General features: G+C 37.6%; 1 pseudogene; it reads right to left on the bottom strand.

The window, feature by feature from the left end:
• Nucleotides 1-2,089: 2,089 nt before the first annotated feature.
• LOC102934832 lies at nt 2,090-4,410 on the bottom strand (annotated as a pseudogene).
• Nucleotides 4,411-5,562: the final 1,152 nt, after the last annotated feature.

Below are 5,562 nucleotides of genomic sequence, written 5' to 3'. Positions count from 1 at the left end.
AGGGCTAGTAAAAAAAAAATCTTCATCTGACATTGGCCAAGTAGTCACCTGGCAGGCTTTTCAATGAGACTCTGAAGATGAGTGACTTTTAAAACTTAAGAATAACTTTTTCAGGCAAGGGAATTGCAGGGCTGAAGTATAAGGTAATCTTGAGAAGGTGATGGCTCTGTACAGCACCTAGCACAATGGGCCTCAAGGAACTATTGTAATAAAGACAATAAAAATAACGAATTGGCCCTAACCAGTTTTATTTGGGGTTTGTATGGAAATCCCAGGCTTTCACTGGTGGCTGTCATTAAATACTGTAACTTCAGCATCGATTTTTCAACTGGATAGCTCTAGAGACCGGTCATAAGAACTAGAGCGTTTCAGCTACTCAGTGCCATACATAATGAGTTGGAGGTGTCAGTCCAGATCCTAGTGGTCATGGGCACATTGCAAAACCTCACTTGGCATTGATTGGTACCCTTGCCAACAGTCTGAGATCACTGACTGAGCATAGAGATGCTAATACCCTCTTACCTCTAGAGGTGGTCCCTCCAGCACAAGGCTGAGCTATATTAGCAAATCCATGCAAAGGGACACTAGCATGACCGCTGTACGGAGAGAGGGTAGGTCACATTGATCTTTCCCCCCTCCAAAGAATTTTTAAAGACTTACTTTCTGAAGAGTAGCCAAGAGCCTATGGTAAATATAGGAGAATGGAATTTGAGGCCTAAATTGGTACTTTTAAGTGCTTCTGGGCTTTTAAAATACAGTTCAGGAGACTGAGAAAGAACGAGTAAACATGGTTTGAGTGGCAAAATAACCACAAACCAAACTCAAGTACCATAAATACCTTTCAGTTGCAATATGACTTTTACATTTAATTCTTTTTTAATACTTTCCCTAGGTTCATTAACTTGGTATTCTTGACAACTGCCATTGCCATTAAAAATAAGCTTACATTGCACGAGCCATGTCCTGCAACCCTTCCTTGAGCAAGTAGTCTTTACTCACACAAATAGTTGCACGGAAGTCAACAGGACAACTTACTTGAGTAATGATTACTTGTAACAGAGAAGTGTGCAGGATTGGGCCCCAATATGTTCCCCTTCATGTGCATATAAGCAGCTTTCCTTATAAGACATGATAAAGTGATAAACCAAAAAATGCACAGAGTAAATTGAGGATCTCCATTATCATTAATTGGTTACATCCTAAAACCCAAAGAAATATTGACAAGGTTGGGTGGGAAGTGTGAGGGAGGGATCAGCTAACCTAAGTTTATTCCTTATGAGAACGTGTTGCAAAAAAAAAAAAGTCATTAAACAAAGTGGCCGTTCTGGCACTGAAATCAAACCGCTTTCTAAAAGGATTAACAGAACTTTGATGCTTTAATATCTGGATATCAATTTCCATTTTCAAATATCAGAGGGCTGCTGGCTATACATATTTTTCATTACTCAAGAATGAGCAATAATTTTGCACAGGGAGATTGTATTTTTTAATAAAAGAAGTGGCATAAGATCCATGTGGATTGAAAGCCATAGTTTTTGAATGAATTGGCGTTCAAAAATAAAACTCCAAAACCTTCACTGATTACCCAGTAACTCATCGTTCATCTCGCTTTGCTTTATTTTTTGTCACTTTATAAAAAATGACCATGATAGCACATTTTACTCCCACGTGCTCCTGGGACGTACCTGCCAATAGTCCAGATAGCCTTGTACTAAAATAAAGACATTTCAGTGGCATATACCCAGTGATGGATTAATGATTTTGCTGCCCCTAGGCCCTGAAATAATTGCCACCCCCCCGCCCCCCATATGAACTTGTTTTAGTTTTTTTACAAATTCGTTTGAACTAAAATGAATCTAAATATCATTAAAATAATTGAACATTTACAAGTTTTATTATAAATAAAATTACAAGTACAGCAGACCCTCGCTTGAACATGTGTCTGCATAGTGCGATTTTGCTTATAGCATGGGGCCGTGCATGGATTCAAAACCCCGCGTTCAAGAGGGCGTGCAGTGTATATCAAATATTTATTTTTTATTTCAAGTAGATACAATAAAAGAAATAAAAGTATGTGAGTAGTAAGTAATTACATTTGTTTATGCCTACACCTTTGAGCGGCAAACTTCTTAATTAATTCTGTATAATCCAGAGAAGTTGTTAGATCCTTTTCAATTGTCAGGAGAGAAAGGGAATTTACTTTTTCTTCCCTGAGATTAGCCCTCAAATAGTTTTTCACCCTTTTTAATGCCGAAAATGATCATTCTGCTGAACAGTTTGTAGCAGGTGTGGAAACATTCGGAAGGCAGTATCAATATTTGGATATACTGAATGAATGTTTCGATTTCGAAGAAGGCTGCAATATCTTAAAATTGACTTCTTTTCATTTTCAGGAATTTTGACACCTTCCAAATACAATAAAAAATGTAGACACTCATTCACGAATGATTCTTCTAAATCTCCTTGGTAGCATAGTTGTAATTTTTTAGCGTGAAATATTATATCTGTTCTTGAAGTATTGGTAATGTTTGAGAGAAACTGAAATCTGCCATAAATTTCTGCGTTTTAATTTGGAGCATACAAGGTCTAGCATTGTTAAAAAGGTATCTACTTTAAATTTATCTCTACCACACATTTCCACTTCAACTTCGCGTATCTCATCAGATTGAAGTTTACGCTTTCTTTTTCGCCTTGTGTCAAATTTGTAGTCTTCAATTTCAGATTTTTCTTTGGCTGTCTCTTTGTACATATCAAACAAGTCCTGTATAGAGTTAATGTACCCTATCAGTGAGTTGTAGAGTTCTACAACTGTCTGTATATCAGTATAAACATTTTGCAGTTTTGGGCTAGTTATATAAAATCTTTCCAAGAGTGAACTCCAAAATACAGCCATAAAAGCTGCTTCAAGTTGATGCAGTTTTTGCTGCAGGCCTGCAGCTTCATTACGTGTAACAGGTTTCTCAGTAGCATCTTCCTTTATTGTATTTAAAGCTTTAATTATAGCATTCCAGTTTTCACTCAAATTATGACAAGCTTCCACTCGAGATGACCATCGAGTCTCAGAAAGTCTTTTAATTACTTTACTGCCTGGCTTCAAATTAGATAGTAAAATCTCTCCCATGAGTAGAGGCAGAAAAAAATGAATAAAGATGTTGGACAGTTGAGAAAAATGAACATGCTTCTTGACAACTTTCCGCTGCACATACTCCAACCAGATTTAAAGAATGCGCAGAACAAGACACATACACAGCATAAGGATTTATATTCTTTATTCTTGCTTGCAACCCACTATATACACCAGACATGTTAGTGGCATTGTCGTACGACTGGCCACGGCAGTTTGCGATATCTAATCCATAACAATTCAAAGTTGAAAGTACAGCATCAGCTAACTGTTCTGATTTGTGGCCAGTATTTGGTAAAAAACAAAGAAACCTCTCTACTGGTATGCCATCATCGTTTACATATCTCAGTATAAAAGCCAATTGATCAACACGAGATATGTCGGGAGTTGAGTCAACGCTTATGGAGAAATATTTGGCTTCTTTTACTTCTTTAATAATATTTGAGATCACATTTGAAGCCATCAATTTTATAAATTCATTACATATATAGGATGAAAGATAAGATACGTTACCTTGACCTTCATTTCCGTAACATGCAATGTGATTTGCTAGAAATGAATCGAATTCTGCAACAAGCTCAAGGGCCATCATGTAATTGTCGTTATAAGGTGATCCAAGTTTTCCACCTTACCTCTAAATGCAAGTCCTCTGCTTGAAAGTTTCTTTACCACTGCTACAATCCTCTTCAACACATTTCTCCAATAAATAATGTCTTCTTCCATTTGAAATTTGTATAAATTCTTCCGGATATCTCGCCTCTCTTCACCATTGTCAGTACACAAGTTTTATGTTCAGTCGAATTTTCATGTTCACGTATTCGAGCTGATATGTTTTTCCAGTCATGATATCCACTCGTCGCCAGACTAGAGATCCCTCCGAATAATCAACATGGGGCACAAAACATGGCTCCTTTGCTCTCCGAATATACAAGATATTGCCGTGGCTTTACTTCACCGTTTAAAAGATGTCGTTCAAACATATTTTTTGTTAGACCACGCATTTTATCAGTATATTGTCTTTTTGAGTTAGTAAAATCACTATCAATATTTTGTTTAATACCATGGATTGATAAATACTCAATTGTAGCATCATTCAATATCCACTGGGCCGGGTCATCACTTATGGTAGATATTTCAATGTCAGATTGAATTTCTGATTGACATGATTCGCAAATCTCTGCCAGTATTGTCAAAGATATCCAGATTAACATGAGTCGTGGTAGTCTCTGATATGCTAGTATTTGGAGCATTTTCTTCAACACTAACCGCAGCCGTAATTTCTTCATTAGTTTCAGTATGTACTTTAATCACATCAATATTTTCAATATCAACACCAGTATTTTCACTTTTTACTTCACTACTACTTTCAAGTATTTTTTCTCTCTCACTGTCGGCACTAACTGATACAACAAAGGAATCAATTTTGCGCATTTTTGCTATCATTTCATTTTCCCTTTCTTTCTTTTGTATAGCATTTTTTTTAACTGAGAACTGCGTAATTTCTTCCTTCCGGTCATATTGTTAATGCTTAGGATTGTCGCAAGCATGTTCTTTACTAAATGGCATCACACCGTCAGGGGTGGTTTCAATACGTGCTATGATTGGTAGAATCGCGGCGCGTATCACTGATGCTGCGATTACAAAAATGCTGCTATTATAAATTTGCTGCCTCTGCAAATTTGCCACCCTAGGCCTAGGCGATAATTCGCGGCTGCATATACCAATCCATAAATCAGACAAAAAGGAGGGTCATAAAGCATGATCATACGTAAGACCCATGGTCCATCTAGCCCTGTATCCTGTCTTCTGACCGTGGCGAGTGTCACATGCTTCAAAGGGAAAGAACAAAATAGGGCAATTATCAAGTGATCCATCCTCTATCCAGTTCCAGCTCCTGGCAGTCAGTGGTTTAGGGACACCCAGAGCATGGGGTTGCACCCCTGACCATCTTGGCTAATAGCCACTGATGGACATATCATCCATGAACTTATCTAGTTCTTTTTAGAACTCTGTTCTTTTTTGGCCTGCTCAACATACCCTGGCAACTAGTTCCACAGGTTGACTGTGGTATGTGGAAAAGTATTTTATTTTGGTTTTTAAATCTGTTGCCTGTTAACTTTTTTGGGTGATCCCTGGGTCTTGTGCTGTGCTGTTATAATAATGTCTCAATGACAATTTGACTTCAGTGGGTCTACTTATGGTGGTAAACTCCATGCTTGGGAGAAGATGTGGGCAATATCAGGCTGTAGATTAGACAAATAAAAAGCACAGACATATGGGGTAGGGAAAGGAAAAATGAGAGTTAAAGAAAATATTTGCGGGAATTAGATCTATTCTAATATTTTATGTACAGCAAGAGGGAAGGTGCACAGAACAAAGCAAAAAAGGTATGAAAAATTTGAGGGGCAGAGCGGGGAGACTATGCATAGATAGCAGTT

Source organism: Chelonia mydas, chromosome 1 (assembly GCF_015237465.2).
Source record: "Chelonia mydas isolate rCheMyd1 chromosome 1, rCheMyd1.pri.v2, whole genome shotgun sequence".
Taxonomy (NCBI): Eukaryota; Metazoa; Chordata; order Testudines; family Cheloniidae; genus Chelonia; species Chelonia mydas.
Note: the sequence above shows the minus strand (reverse complement) of the source record. Positions and strands in the feature narration are given on the sequence as shown.